The 15,317-nt window shown below is 59.4% G+C and overlaps 1 protein-coding gene across 1 annotated transcript in view; it reads left to right on the top strand.

Annotated features, from left to right (window-relative positions):
- The window catches only part of creb3l1 (cAMP responsive element binding protein 3-like 1), a 194,602-nt gene that overhangs the window by 126,568 nt on the left and 52,717 nt on the right, over positions 1-15,317 (top strand). The gene's annotated exons all lie outside the window — the stretch shown is intronic.

Here is a 15,317-nt window from a genome sequence, read left to right as displayed (position 1 = left end):
TTCACTGTCGGAGTGAGTGAGGGTTCACTGTCGGAGTGAGTGAGGGTTCACTGTCGGAGTGAGTGAGGGTTCACTGTCGGAGTGAGTGAGGGTTCACTGTCGGAGTGAGTGAGGGTTCACTGTCGGAGTGAGTGAGGACTCACTGTCGGAGTGAGTGAGGGTTCACTGTCGGAGTGAGTGAGGGTTCACTGTCGGAGTGAGTGAGGGTTCACTGTCGGAGTGAGTGAGGGTTCACTGTCGGAGTGAGTGAGGGTTCACTGTCGGAGTGAGTGAGGGTCTCACTGTCGGAGTGAGTGAGGGTTCACTGTCGGAGTGAGTGAGGGTTCACTGTCGGAGTGAGTGAGGGTTCACTGTCGGAGTGAGTGAGGGACTCACTTTCGGAGTGAGTGAGGGTTCACTGTCGGAGTGAGTGAGGGACTCACTGTCGGAGTGAGTGAGGGACTCACTGTCGGAGTGAGTGAGGGACTCACTGTCGGAGTGAGTGAGGGACTCACTGTCGGAGTGAGTGAGGGTTCACTGTCGGAGTGAGCGAGGGACTCACTGTCGGAGTGAGTGAGGGACTCACTGTCGGAGTGAGTGAGGGACTCACTGTCGGAGTGAGTGAGGGTTCACTGTCGGAGTGAGTGAGGGTTCACTGTCGGTGTGAGCGAGGGACTCACTGTCGGAGTGAGTGAGGGTTCACTGTCGGAGTGAGTGAGGGTTCACTGTCGGAGTGAGTGAGGGACTCACTGTCGGAGTGAGTGAGGGACTCACTGTCGGAGTGAGTGAGGGTTCACTGTCGGAGTGAGTGAGGGACTCACTGTCGGAGTGAGTGAGGGACTCACTGTCGGAGTGAGTGAGGGACTCTCTGTCGGAGTGAGTGAGGGACTCACTGTCGGAGTGAGTGAGGGTTCACTGTCGGAGTGAGTGAGGGTTCACTGTCGGAGTGAGTGAGGGACTCACTGTCGGAGTGAGTGAGGGTTCACTGTCGGAGTGAGTGAGGGACTCACTGTCGGAGTGAGTGAAGGTTCACTGTCGGAGTGAGTGAGGGACTCTCTGTCGGAGTGAGTGAGGGTTCACTGTCGGAGTGAGTGAGGGTTCACTGTCGGAGTGAGTGAGGGACTCACTGTCGGAGTGAGTGAGGGACTCACTGTCGGAGTGAGTGAGGGTTCACTGTCGGAGTGAGTGAGGGTTCACTGTCGGAGTGAGTGAGGGACTCACTGTCGGAGTGAGTGAGGGTTCACTGTCGGAGTGAGTGAGGGTTCACTGTCGGAGTGAGTGAGGGTTCACTGTCGGAGTGAGAGAGGGTTCATTGTCGAAGTGAGTGAGGGTTCACTGTCGGAGTGAGTGAGGGTTCACTGTCGGAGTGAGTGAGGGTTCACTGTCGGAGTGAGTGAGGGTTCACTGTCGGAGTGAGTGAGGGACTCACTGTCGGAGTGAGTGAGGGACTCACTGTCGGAGTGAGTGAGGGACTCACTGTCGGAGTGAGTGAGGGTTCACTGTCGGAGTGAGTGAGGGTTCACTGTCGGAGTGAGTGAGGGACTCACTGTCGGAGTGAGTGAGGGTTCACTGTCGGAGTGAGTGAGGGTTCACTGTCGGAGTGAGCGAGGGACTCACTGTCGGAGTGAGTGAGGGACTCACTGTCGGAGTGAGTGAGGGTTCACTGTCGGAGTGAGTGAGGGTTCACTGTCGGAGTGAGTGAGGGTTCACTGTCGGAGTGAGTGAGGGACTCACTGTCGGAGTGAGTGAGGGTTCACTGTCGGAGTGAGTGAGGGACTCACTGTCGGAGTGAGTGAGGGACTCACTGTCGGAGTGAGTGAAGGTTCACTGTCGGAGTGAGTGAGGGACTCACTGTCGGAGTGAGTGAGGGTTCACTGTCGGAGTGAGTGAGGGACTCACTGTCGGAGTGAGTGAGGGTTCACTGTCGGAGTGAGTGAGGGACTCTCTGTCGGAGTGAGTGAGGGTTCACTGTCGGAGTGAGTGAGGGACTCACTGTCGGAGTGAGTGAGGGACTCACTGTCGGAGTGAGTGAGGGTTCACTGTCGGAGTGAGTGAGGGTTCACTGTCGGAGTGAGTGAGGGTTCACTGTCGGAGTGAGTGAGGGACTCACTGTCGGAGTGAGTGAGGGACTCACTGTCGGAGTGAGTGAGGGACTCACTGTCGGAGTGAGTGAGGGTTCACTGTCGGAGTGAGTGAGGGACTCGCTGTCGGAGTGAGTGAGGGTTCACTGTCGGAGTGAGTGAGGGTTCACTGTCGGAGTGAGTGAGGGACTCACTGTCGGAGTGAGTGAGGGTTCACTGTCGGAGTGAGTGAGGGTTCACTGTCGGAGTGAGTGAGGGACTTACTGTCGGAGTGAGTGAGGGACTCACTGTCGGAGTGAGTCAGGGACTCACTGTCGGAGTGAGTGAGGGTTCACTGTCGGAGTGAGTGAGGGACTCACTGTCGGAGTGAGTGAGGGTTCACTGTCGGAGTGAGTGAGGGTTCACTGTCGGAGTGAGTGAGGGACTTACTGTCGGAGTGAGTGAGGGACTCACTGTCGGAGTGAGTGAGGGTTCACTGTCGGAGTGAGTGAGGGTTCACTGTCGGAGTGAGTGAGGGACTCACTGTCGGAGTGAGTGAGGGTTCACTGTCGGAGTGAGTGAGGGTTCACTGTCGGAGTGAGTGAGGGACTCACTGTCGGAGTGAGTGAGGGTTCACTGTCGGAGTGAGTGAGGGTTCACTGTCGGAGTGAGTGAGGGACTCACTGTCGGAGTGAGTGAGGGTTCACTGTCGGAGTGAGTGAGGGTTCACTGTCGGAGTGAGTGAGGGTTCACTGTCGGAGTGAGTGAGGGACTCACTGTCGGAGTGAGTGAGGGTTCACTGTCGGAGTGAGTGAGGGTTCACTGTCGGAGTGAGTGAGGGACTCACTGTCGGAGTGAGTGAGGGTTCACTGTCGGAGTGAGTGAGGGACTCACTGTCGGAGTGAGTGAGGGTTCACTGTCGGAGTGAGTGAGGGACTCACTGTCGGAGTGAGTGAGGGTTCACTGTCGGAGTGAGTGAGGGTTCACTGTCGGAGTGAGTGAGGGTTCACTGTCGGAGTGAGTGAGGGTTCACTGTCGGAGTGAGTGAGGGACTTACTGTCGGAGTGAGTGAGGGACTCACTGTCGGAGTGAGTCAGGGACTCACTGTCGGAGTGAGTGAGGGTTCACTGTCGGAGTGAGTGAGGGACTCACTGTCGGAGTGAGTGAGGGTTCACTGTCGGAGTGAGTGAGGGACTCACTGTCGGAGTGAGTGAGGGTTCACTGTCGGAGTGAGTGAGGGACTCACTGTCGGAGTGAGTGAGGGTTCACTGTCGGAGTGAGTGAGGGACTCACTGTCGGAGTGAGTGAAGGTTCACTGTCGGAGTGAGTGAGGGACTCACTGTCGGAGTGAGTGAGGGACTCACTGTCGGAGTGAGTGAGGGTTCACTGTCGGAGTGAGTGAGGGACTCACTGTCGGAGTGAGTGAGGGACTCACTGTCGGAGTGAGTGAGGGTTCACTGTCGGAGTGAGTGAGGGACTCACTGTCGGAGTGAGTGAGGGTTCACTGTCGGAGTGAGTGAGGGACTCACTGTCGGAGTGAGTGAAGGTTCACTGTCGGAGTGAGTCAGGGACTCACTGTCGGAGTGAGTGAGGGTTCACTGTCGGAGTGAGTGAGGGACTCACTGTCGGAGTGAGTGAGGGACTCACTGTCGGAGTGAGTGAGGGTTCACTGTCGGAGTGAGTGAGGGACTCACTGTCGGAGTGAGAGAGGGTTCACTGTCGGAGTGAGTGAGGGTTCACTGTCGGAGTGAGTGAGGGACTCACTGTCGGAGTGAGTGAGGGTTCACTGTCGGAGTGAGTGAAGGTTCACTGTCGGAGTGAGTGAGGGTTCACTGTCGGAGTGAGAGAGGGTTCACTGTCGGAGTGAGTGAGGGTTCACTCTCGGAGTGAGTGAGGGTTCACTGTCGGAGTGAGTGAGGGACTCACTGTCGGAGTGAGTGAGGGTTCACTGTCGGAGTGAGTGAGGGTTCACTGTCGGAGTGAGTGAGGGTTCACTGTCGGAGTGAGTGAGGGACTCACTGTCGGAGTGAGTGAGGGACTCACTGTCGGAGTGAGTGAGGGTTCACTGTCGGAGTGAGTGAGGGTTGACTGTCGGAGTGAGTGAGGGTTCACTGTCGGAGTGAGTGAGGGACTCACTGTCGGAGTGAGTGAGGGACTCACTGTCGGAGTGAGTGAGGGTTCACTGTCGGAGTGAGTGAGGGTTCACTGTCGGAGTGAGTGAGGGTTCACTGTCGGAGTGAGTGAGGGACTCACTGTCGGAGTGAGTGAGGGTTCACTGTCGGAGTGAGTGAGGGACTCACTGTCGGAGTTAGTGAGGGTTCACTGTCGGAGTGAGTGAGGGTTCAATGTCGGAGTGAGTGAGGGTTCACTGTCGGAGTGAGTGAGGGTTCACTGTCGGAGTGAGTGAGGGTTCACTGTCGGAGTGAGTGAGGGACTCACTGTCGGAGTGAGTGAGGGTTCACTGTCGGAGTGAGTGAGGGACTCACTGTCGGAGTGAGTGAGGGTTCACTGTCGGAGTGAGTGAGGACTCACTGTCGGAGTGAGTGAGGGTTCACTGTCGGAGTGAGTGAGGGACTCACTGTCGGAGTGAGTGAGGGTTCACTGTCGGAGTGAGTGAGGGACTCACTGTCGGAGTGAGTGAGGGTTCACTGTCGGAGTGAGTGAGGGTTCACTGTCGGAGTGAGTGAGGGACTCACTGTCGGAGTGAGTGAGGGACTCACTGTCGGAGTGAGTGAGGGTTCACTGTCGGAGTGAGTGAGGGACTCACTGTCGGAGTGAGTGAGGGTTCACTGTCGGAGTGAGTGAGGGACTCACTGTCGGAGTGAGTGAGGGACTCACTGTCGGAGTGAGTGAGGGTTCACTGTCGGGGTGAGTGAGGGTTCACTGTCGGAGTGAGTGAGGGTTCACTGTCGGAGTGAGTGAGGGTTCACTGTCGGAGTGAGTGAGGGACTCTCTGTCGGAGTGAGTGAGGGACTCACTGTCGGAGTGAGTGAGGGTTCACTGTCGGGGTGAGTGAGGGTTCACTGTCGGAGTGAGTGAGGGACTCACTGTCGGAGTGAGTGAGGGACTCACTGTCGGAGTGAGTGAGGGTTCACTGTCGGAGTGAGTGAGGGTTCACTGTCGGAGTGAGTGAGGGACTCACTGTCGGAGTGAGAGAGGGTTCACTGTCGGAGTGAGTGAGGGTTCACTGTCGGGGTGAGTGAGGGTTCACTGTCGGAGTGAGTGAGGGTTCACTGTCGGAGTGAGTGAGGGACTCATTGTCGGAGTGAGTGAGGGACTCACTGTCGGAGTGAGTGAGGGTTCAATGTCGGAGTGAGTGAGGGTTCAATGTCGGAGTGAGTGAGGGACTCACTGTCGGAGTGAGTGAGGGTTCACTGTCGGAGTGAGTGAGGGTTCAATGTCGGAGTGAGTGAGGGTTCACTGTCGGAGTGAGTGAGGGTTCACTGTCGGAGTGAGTGAGGGACTCACTTTCGGAGTGAGTGAGGGTTCACTGTCGGAGTGAGTGAGGGACTCACTTTCGGAGTGAGTGAGGGTTCACTGTCGGAGTGAGTGAGGGACTCACTGTCGGAGTGAGTGAGGGTTCACTGTCGGAGTGAGTGAGGGACTCACTGTCGGAGTGAGTGAGGGTTCAGTGTCGGAGTGAGTGAGGGACTCACTGTCGGAGTGAGCGAGGGACTCACTGTCGGAGTGAGTGAGGGTTCACTGTCGGAGTGAGTGAGGGTTCACTGTCGGAGTGAGTGAGGGACTCACTGTCGGAGTGAGTGAGGGATCACTGTCGGAGTGAGTGAGGGACTCACTGTCGGAGTGAGTGAGGGATCACTGTCGGAGTGAGTGAGGGACTCACTGTCGGAGTGAGTGAGGGACTCACTGTCGGAGTGAGTGAGGGACTCACTGTCGGAGTGAGTGAGGGTTCACTGTCGGAGTGAGTGAGGGTTCACTGTCGGAGTGAGTGAGGGACTCACTGTCGGAGTGAGTGAGGGACTCACTGTCGGAGTGAGTGAGGGTTCACTGTCGGAGTGAGTGAGGGTTCACTGTCGGAGTGAGTGAGGGACTCACTGTCGGAGTGAGTGAGGGTTCACTGTCGGAGTGAGTGAGGGTTCACTGTCGGAGTGAGTGAGGGTTCACTGTCGGAGTGAGCGAGGGACTCACTGTCGGAGTGAGTGAGTTTTCACTGTCGGAGTGAGTGAGGGTTCACTGTCGGAGTGAGCGAGGGACTCACTGTCGGAGTGAGTGAGTTTTCACTGTCGGAGTGAGTGAGGGTTCACTGTCGGAGTGAGTGAGGGACTCATTGTCGGAGTGAGTGAGGGACTCACTGTCGGAGTGAGTGAGGGTTCAATGTCGGAGTGAGTGAGGGTTCAATGTCGGAGTGAGTGAGGGACTCACTGTCGGAGTGAGTGAGGGTTCACTGTCGGAGTGAGTGAGGGTTCAATGTCGGAGTGAGTGAGGGTTCACTGTCGGAGTGAGTGAGGGTTCACTGTCGGAGTGAGTGAGGGACTCACTTTCGGAGTGAGTGAGGGTTCACTGTCGGAGTGAGTGAGGGACTCACTTTCGGAGTGAGTGAGGGTTCACTGTCGGAGTGAGTGAGGGACTCACTGTCGGAGTGAGTGAGGGTTCACTGTCGGAGTGAGTGAGGGACTCACTGTCGGAGTGAGTGAGGGTTCAGTGTCGGAGTGAGTGAGGGACTCACTGTCGGAGTGAGCGAGGGACTCACTGTCGGAGTGAGTGAGGGTTCACTGTCGGAGTGAGTGAGGGTTCACTGTCGGAGTGAGTGAGGGACTCACTGTCGGAGTGAGTGAGGGATCACTGTCGGAGTGAGTGAGGGACTCACTGTTGGAGTGAGTGAGGGATCACTGTCGGAGTGAGTGAGGGACTCACTGTCGGAGTGAGTGAGGGACTCACTGTCGGAGTGAGTGAGGGACTCACTGTCGGAGTGAGTGAGGGTTCACTGTCGGAGTGAGTGAGGGACTCACTGTCGGAGTGAGTGAGGGACTCACTGTCGGAGTGAGTGAGGGTTCACTGTCGGAGTGAGTGAGGGTTCACTGTCGGAGTGAGTGAGGGACTCACTGTCGGAGTGAGTGAGGGTTCACTGTCGGAGTGAGTGAGGGTTCACTGTCGGAGTGAGTGAGGGTTCACTGTCGGAGTGAGCGAGGGACTCACTGTCGGAGTGAGTGAGTTTTCACTGTCGGAGTGAGTGAGGGTTCACTGTCGGAGTGAGCGAGGGACTCACTGTCGGAGTGAGTGAGTTTTCACTGTCGGAGTGAGTGAGGGTTCACTGTCGGAGTGAGTGAGGGTTCACTGTCGGAGTGAGAGAGGGACTCACTGTCGGAGTGAGTGAGGGACACACTGTCGGAGTGAGTGAGGGACTCACTGTCGGAGTGAGTGAGGGTTCACTGTCGGAGTGAGTGAGGGACTCACTGTCGGAGTGAGTGAGGGACACACTGTCGGAGTGAGTGAGGGTTCACTGTCGGAGTGAGTGAGGGTTCACTGTCGGAGTGAGTGAGGGTTCACTGTCGGAGTGAGTGAGGGACTTACTGTCGGAGTGAGTGAGGGACTCACTGTCGGAGTGAGTCAGGGACTCACTGTCGGAGTGAGTGAGGGTTCACTGTCGGAGTGAGTGAGGGTTCACTGTCGGAGTGAGTGAGGGACTCACTGTCGGAGTGAGTGAGGGTTCACTGTCGGAGTGAGTGAGGGACTCACTGTCGGAGTGAGTGAGGGTTCACTGTCGGAGTGAGTGAGGGTTCACTGTCGGAGTGAGTGAGGGACTCACTGTCGGAGTGAGCGAGGGACTCACTGTCGGAGTGAGTGAGGGACTCACTGTCGGAGTGAGTGAGGGTTCACTGTCGGAGTGAGTGAAGGTTCACTGTCGGAGTGAGTGAGGGACTCACTGTCGGAGTGAGAGAGGGTTCACTGTCGGAGTGAGTGAGGGTTCACTCTCGGAGTGAGTGAGGGTTCACTGTCGGAGTGAGTGAGGGACTCACTGTCGGAGTGAGTGAGGGTTCACTGTCGGAGTGAGTGAGGGTTCACTGTCGGAGTGAGTGAGGGTTCACTGTCGGAGTGAGTGAGGGACTCACTGTCGGAGTGAGTGAGGGACTCACTGTCGGAGTGAGTGAGGGTTCACTGTCGGAGTGAGTGAGGGTTCACTGTCGGAGTGAGTGAGGGTTCACTGTCGGAGTGAGTGAGGGACTCACTGTCGGAGTGAGTGAGGGACTCACTGTCGGAGTGAGTGAGGGTTCACTGTCGGAGTGAGTGAGGGTTCACTGTCGGAGTGAGTGAGGGTTCACTGTCGGAGTGAGTGAGGGACTCACTGTCGGAGTGAGTGAGGGTTCACTGTCGGAGTGAGTGAGGGTTCACTGTCGGAGTAAGTGAGGGACTCACTGTCGGAGTGAGTGAGGGTTCACTGTCGGAGTGAGTGAGGGTTCACTGTCGGAGTGAGTGAGGGTTCACTGTCGGAGTAAGTGAGGGACTCACTGTCGGAGTGAGTGAGGGTTCACTGTCGGAGTGAGTGAGGGTTCACTGTCGGAGTGAGTGAGGGTTCACTGTCGGAGTGAGTGAGTGCGGGCTCCCTCTCGGAGTGAGTGCGGGGTCCCTCTCGGAGTGAGTGAGTGCGGGCTCCCTCTCAGTGAGTGAGTGCGGGCTCCCTCTCGGAGTGAGTGAGTGCGGGGTCCCTCTCGGAGTGAGTGAGTGCGGGCTCCCTCTCGGAGTGAGTGAGTGCGGGGTCCCTCTCGGAGTGAGTGAGTGAGGGCTCCCTCTCGGAGTGAGTGAGTGAGGGCTCCCTCTCGGAGTGAGTGAGTGCGGGGTCCCTCTCGGAGTGAGTGAGTGCGGGCTCCCTCTCGGAGTGAGTGAGTGCGGGGTCCCTCTCGGAGTGAGAGAGTGCGGGCTCCCTCTCGGAGTGAGTGAGTGCGGGGTCCCTCTCGGAGTGAGTGAGTGCGGGGTCCCTCTCGGAGTGAGAGAGTGCGGGGTCCCTCTCGGAGTGAGTGAGTGCGGGCTCCCTCTCGGAGTGAGTGAGTGCGGGGTCCCTCTCGGAGTGAGAGAGTGCGGGGTCCCTCTCGGAGTGAGTGCGGGCTCCCTCTCGGAGCGAGTGAGTGCGGGGTCCCTCTCGGAGTGAGTGAGTGCGGGGTCCCTCTCGGAGCGAGTGAATGCGGGGTCCCTCTCGGAGTGAGTGAGTGGAGGGTCCCTCTCGGAGTGAGTGAGTGAGGCCTCCCTCTCGGACTGAGTGAGTGCGGGGTCCCTCTCGGAGCGAGTGAATGCGGGGTCCCTCTCGGAGTGAGTGAGTGCGGGGTCCCTCTCGGAGTGAGTGAGTGCGGGGTCCCTCTCGGAGCGAGTGAGTGCGGTCTCCCTCTCGGAGCGAGTGAGTGCGGGCTCCCTCTCGGAGCGAGTGAGTGCGGGCTCCCTCTCGGAGTGAGTGAGTGCGGGGTCCCTCTCGGAGTGAGTGAGTGCGGGGTCCCTCTCGGAGTGAGTGAGTGCGGGGTCCCTCTCGGAGTGAGTGAGTGCGGGGTCCCTCTCGGAGTGAGTGAGTGCGGGGTCCCTCTCCGCGTGAGTGAGTGCGGGGTCCCTCTCGGAGTGAGTGAGTGCGGGCCCCCTCTCGGAGTGAGTGAGTGCGGGGTCCCTCTCTGCGTGAGTGAGTTGCGGGGTCCCTCTCGGAGTGAGTGAGGGTGGGCTCCCTTTCGGAGTGAGTGAGGGTCGGCTCCCTTTCGGAGTGAGTGCGGGGTCCCTCTCGGAGTGAGTGCGGGGTCCCTCTCGGAGTGAGTGAGTGCGGGGTCCCTCTCGGAGTGAGTGAGGGTGGGCTCCCTTTCGGAGTGAGTGTGGGGTCCCTCTCGGAGTGAGTGCGTGCGGGGTCCCTCTCGGAGTGAGTGAGTGCGGGGTCCCTCTCGGAGTGAGTGCGGGGTCCCTCTCGGAGTGAGTGAGTGCGGGGTCCCTCTCGGAGTGAGTGAGGGTGGGCTCCCTTTCGGAGTGAGTGTGGGGTCCCTCTCGGAGTGAGTGCGTGCGGGGTCCCTCTCGGAGTGAGTGAGTGCGGGGTCCCTCTCGGAGTGAGTGCGGGGTCCATCTCGGAGTGAGAGAGTGCGGGGTCCCTCTCGGAGTGAGTGCGGGGTCCCTCTCGGAGTGAGTGAGTGCGGGGTCCCTCTCGGAGTGAGTGAGTGCGGGCTCCCTCTCGGAGCGAGTGAGTGCGGGCTCCCTCTCGGAGTGAGTGAGTGCGGGGTCCCTCTCGGAGTGAGTGAGTGCGGGGTCCCTCTCGGAGTGAGTGCGTGCGGGGTCCCTCTCGGAGTGAGTGAGTGCGGGGTCCCTCTCGGAGTGAGTGTGGGGTCCCTCTCGGAGTGAGTGAGTGCGGGGTCCCTCTCGGAGTGAGTGCGGGGTCCCTCTCGGAGTGAGTGCGGGGTCCCTCTCGGAGTGAGTGAGTGCGGGGTCCCTCTCGGAGTGAGTGAGGGTGGGCTCCATTTCGGAGTGAGTGTGGGGTCCCTCTCGGAGTGAGTGAGTGCGGGGTCCCTCTCGGAGTGAGTGCGTGCGGGGTCCCTCTCGGAGTGAGTGAGTGCGGGGTCCCTCTCGGAGTGAGTGAGTGCGGGGTCCCTCTCGGAGTGAGTGCGGGGTCCCTCTCGGAGTGAGAGAGTGCGGGGTCCCTCTCGGAGTGAGTGAGTGCGGGGTCCCTCTCGGAGTGAGTGAGTGCGGGGTCCCTCTCGGAGTGAGAGAGTGCGGGCTCCCTCTCGGAGTGAGTGAGTGCGGGGTCCCTCTCGGAGTGAGTGAGTGCGGGCTCCCTCTCGGAGTGAGTGAGTGCGGGGTCCCTCTCGGAGTGAGTGAGGGTGGGCTCCCTTTCGGAGTGAGTGAGGGTCGGCTCCCTTTCGGAGTGAGTGCGGGGTCCCTCTCGGAGTGAGTGCGGGGTCCCTCTCGGAGTGAGTGAGTGCAGGGTCCCTCTCGGAGTGATTGAGGGTGGGCTCCCTTTCGGAGTGAGTGTGGGGTCCCTCTCGGAGTGAGTGAGTGCGGGGTCCCTCTCGGAGTGAGTGCGTGCGGGGTCCCTCTCGGAGTGAGTGAGTGCGGGGTCCCTCTTGGAGTGAGTGCGGGGTCCCTCTCGGAGTGAGTGAGTGCGGGGTCCCTCTCGGAGTGAGTGAGGGTGGGCTCCCTTTCGGAGTGAGTGTGGGGTCCCTCTCGGAGTGAGTGAGTGCGGGGTCCCTCTCGGAGTGAGTGCGTGCGGGGTCCCTCTCGGAGTGAGTGAGTGCGGGGTCCCTCTCGGAGTGAGTGCGGGGTCCCTCTCGGAGTGAGTGAGTGCGGGGTCCCTCTCGGAGTGAGTGAGTGCGGGGTCCCTCTCGGAGTGAGTGCGGGGTCCCTCTCGGAGTGAGAGAGTGCGGGGTCCCTCTCGGAGTGAGTGCGGGGTCCCTCTCGGAGTGAGTGAGTGCGGGGTCCCTCTCGGAGTGAGTGAGTGCGGGCTACCTCTCGGAGTGAGTGAGTGCGGGCTCCCTCTTGGAGCGAGTGAGTGCGGGCTCCCTCTCGGAGTGAGTGAGTGCGGGGTCCCTCTCGGAGCGAGTGAGTGCAGGGTCCCTCTCGGAGTGAATGAGTGCGGGGTCCCTCTCGGAGTGAATGATTGCGGGCTCCCTCTCGGAGTGAGTGAGTGCGGGGTCCCTCTCTGCGTGAGTGAGTGCGGGGTCCCTCTCGGAGTGAGTGAGTGCGGGGTCCCTTTCGGAGTGAGTGAGGGTCGGCTCCCTTTCGGAGTGAGTGCGGGGTCCCTCTCGGAGTGAGTGCGGGGTCCCTCTCGGAGTGAGTGAGTGCGGGGTCCCTCTCGGAGTGAGTGAGGGTGGGCTCCCTTTCGGAGTGAGTGTGGGGTCCCTCTCGGAGTGAGTGAGTGCGGGGTCCCTCTCGGAGTGAGTGCGTGCGGGGTCCCTCTCGGAGTGAGTGAGTGCGGGGTCCCTCTCGGAGTGAGTGCGGGGTCCCTCTCGGAGTGAGTGAGTGCGGGGTCCCTCTCGGAGTGAGTGAGGGTGGGCTCCCTTTCGGAGTGAGTGTGGGGTCCCTCTCTGCGTGAGTGAGTGCGGGGTCCCTCTCGGAGTGAGTGAGGGTGGGCTCCCTTTCGGAGTGAGTGAGGGTCGGCTCCCTTTCGGAGTGAGTGCGGGGTCCCTCTCGGAGTGAGTGCGGGGTCCCTCTCGGAGTGAGTGAGTGCGGGGTCCCTCTCGGAGTGAGTGAGGGTGGGCTCCCTTTCGGAGTGAGTGTGGGGTCCCTCTCGGAGTGAGTGAGTGCGGGGTCCCTCTCGGAGTGAGTGCGTGCGGGGTCCCTCTCGGAGTGAGTGAGTGCGGGGTCCCTCTCGGAGTGAGTGCGGGGTCCCTCTCGGAGTGAGTGAGTGCGGGGTCCCTCTCGGAGTGAGTGAGGGTGGGCTCCCTTTCGGCGTGAGTGTGGGGTCCCTCTCGGAGTGAGTGAATGCGGGGTCCCTCTCGGAGTGAGTGAATGCGGGGTCCCTCTCGGAGTGAGTGAGTGCTGGCTCCCTCTCGGAGTGAGTGAGTGCGGGGTCCCTCTCGGAGTGAGAGAGTGCGGGGTCCCTCTCGGAGTGAGTGCGGGGTCCCTCTCGGAGTGAGTGAGTGCGGGGTCCCTCTCGGAGTGAGTGAGTGCGGGCTCCCTCTCGGAGTGAGTGAGTGCGGGGTCCCTCTCGGAGTGAGTGAGTGCGGGCTCCCTCTCGGAGTGAGTGAGTGCGGGGTCCCTCTCGGAGTGAGTGAGTGCGGGGTCCCTCTCGGAGTGAGTGCGTGCGGGGTCCCTCTCGGAGCGAGTGAGTGCGGGGTCCCTCTCGGAGTGAGTGCGTGCGGGGTCCCTCTCGGAGTGAGTGAGTGCGGGGTCCCTCTCGGAGTGAGTGAGTGCGGGCTCCCTCTCGGAGTGAGTGAGTGCGGGGTCCCTCTCGGAGTGAGTGAGTGCGGGGTCCCTCTCGGAGTGAGTGAGTGCGGGGTCCCTCTCGGAGTGAGTGAGTGCGGGGTCCCTCTCGGAGTGAGAGAGTGCGGGCTCCCTCTCGGAGTGAGTGAGTGCGGGCTCCCTCTCGGAGTGAGTGAGTGCGGGGTCCCTCTCGGAGTGAGTGAGTGCGGGCTCCCTCTCGGAGTGAGTGAGTGCGGGGTCCCTCTCGGAGTGAGTGAGTGCGGGCTCCCTCTCGGAGTGAGTGAGTGCGGGGTCCCTCTCGGAGTGAGTGAGTGCGGGGTCCCTCTCGGAGTGAGTGAGTGCGGGGTCCCTCTCGGAGTGAGTGAGTGCGGGCTCCCTCTCGGAGTGAGAGAGTGCGGGCTCCCTCTCGGAGTGAGTGAGTGCGGGCTCCCTCTCGGAGTGAGTGAGTGCGGGGTCCCTCTCGGAGTGAGTGAGTGCGGGCTCCCTCTCGGAGTGAGTGAGTGCGGGGTCCCTCTCGGAGTGAGTGAGTGCGGGCTCCCTCTCGGAGTGAGTGAGTGCGGGGTCCCTCTCGGAGTGAGTGAGTGCGGAGTCCCTCTCGGAGTGAGTGAGTGCGGGGTCCCTCTCGGAGTGAGTGCGGGCTCCCTCTCGGAGCGAGTGAGTGCGGGCTCCCTCTCGGAGCGAGTGAGTGCGGGGTCCCTCTCGGAGTGAGTGAGTGCGGGGTCCCTCTCGGAGTGAGTGCGGGGTCCCTCTCGGAGTGAGTGAGTGCGGGGTCCCTCTCGGAGTGCGTGCGGGGTCCCTCTCGGAGTGAGTGAGTGCGGGGTCCCTCTCGGAGTGAGTGAGTGCGGGCTCCCTCTCGGAGTGAGTGAGTGCGGGGTCCCTCTCGGAGTGAGAGAGTGCGGGCTCCCTCTCGGAGTGAGTGAGGGTGGTTGGTGTTGCGAGGGTAATCCCTCTCCCCTGTGGGAGTGCTGTGCTTCTCCCAGCCTGACAGCAGCTCCCTACTTGCTTATGTTTCCATCCAGTTGGCGCTGGGGAGTCAGCCGGGTAGTGCAGGATGCTGATCTCTGGGTGAGGGGAGAGTACTCAGGCCTGTTCCAGCTCAGAGCCTGGTCATTGAGTGAAGGGGCTGAGTTAGCTCTCGCACTCTGGGGGTCGGTAGAACATGGCTGTTGTAGAAATCCCACACAGAGTCTGTTGACGTGATAGGAGGCTCCCAGAGCCTGGGCTCCTTGACCTCATCATGGTAAAACCAACTGTGGGCTGGGTTTCCGATTGGAAGCCTTTTGACCCCTGACCCCATCCTGACCAGCTCCTCCCTGTCACTAGGTCAATGTTCAGTCGTGCCAATGTCAGCCATTTAAACATTATTGGTGACTGTGTTAGATTGGATGCATAGGTTGGCGATTTATTACAGAGTCTTAGAATGATACCCCATGTGCGAAGGTCATTTGACCCATCAAGTCTGTGCTAGCTCATTCAATAGGCAGTCCAATTGATTTTGCTGTGTTCCCACATCTCTCTCCTGCTGGAAGGATGTGTCCCATTCCCTTGTCGAAGGCCATTCTCGTCTCTGTGTCCACTAGGCAGGACATTCCAGCCCTCACTCACTATGCAGCACAGATCTCCTCACATTGCCCAAGTGGGCTCTTCCTCCTTCATTAGGGTGAGAGGGGAAAGATATAAAAGGGACCTACCTTTTTCACACAGAGGGTGGTACGTGTGTGGAATGAGCTGCCAGAGGATGTGGTGGAGGCTGGTACAATTGCAACATTTAAGAGGCATTTGGATGGGTATCTGAATAGGAAGGGTTTGGAGGGATATGGGCCGGGTGCTGGCAGGTGGGAGTAGATTGGGTTGGGATATCTGGTCGGCATGGACGGGTTGGACCGAAGTGTCTGTTTCCATGCTGTACATCTCTATGACTTTGTAGTTTGGAAGCCCTCCTGCTCTTTCTCTCTCTCTCTCCCCGCCCCCCCACCCCCCTCTCTCTCTGTCTCTCTCTTTCTCTGTTTGTCTGTCTCTCTTTCTCACTAACTCTTATCTCTCTCTCTTTCTCTCTGTCTCTCTCTCTCTGTCTCTCTTTCTCACTAACTCTTATCTCTCTCTCTCTCTTTTCTCTCTCTCTGTCTCTCTTTCTCACTAACTCTTATCTCTCTCTCTCTTTTCTCTCTCTCTGTCTCTCTTTCTCACTAACTCTTATCTTTCTCTCTCTTTTCTCTCTTTCTCACTAACTCTTATCTCTCTCTCTCTTCTCTCTCTCTGTCTAACTCTTATCTCTCTCTCTTTTCTCTCTCTCTGTCTCTCTTTCTCACTAACTCTTATCTCTCTCTTTTCTCTCTCTCTCTGTCTCTCTTTCTCACTAACTCTTATCTCTCTGTCTCTCTCTTTTCTCTCGCTGTCTCTCTTTCTCACTAACTCTTTAGATTAGATTAGATTACTTTACAGTGT

This window comes from Chiloscyllium plagiosum, unplaced genomic scaffold (genome assembly GCF_037043375.1).
Source record: "Chiloscyllium plagiosum isolate Xiang-an unplaced genomic scaffold, Cpla_swu_hap1 HiC_scaffold_18, whole genome shotgun sequence".
Lineage (NCBI taxonomy): Eukaryota > Metazoa > Chordata > Chondrichthyes > Orectolobiformes > Hemiscylliidae > Chiloscyllium > Chiloscyllium plagiosum.
Note: the sequence above shows the minus strand (reverse complement) of the source record. Positions and strands in the feature narration are given on the sequence as shown.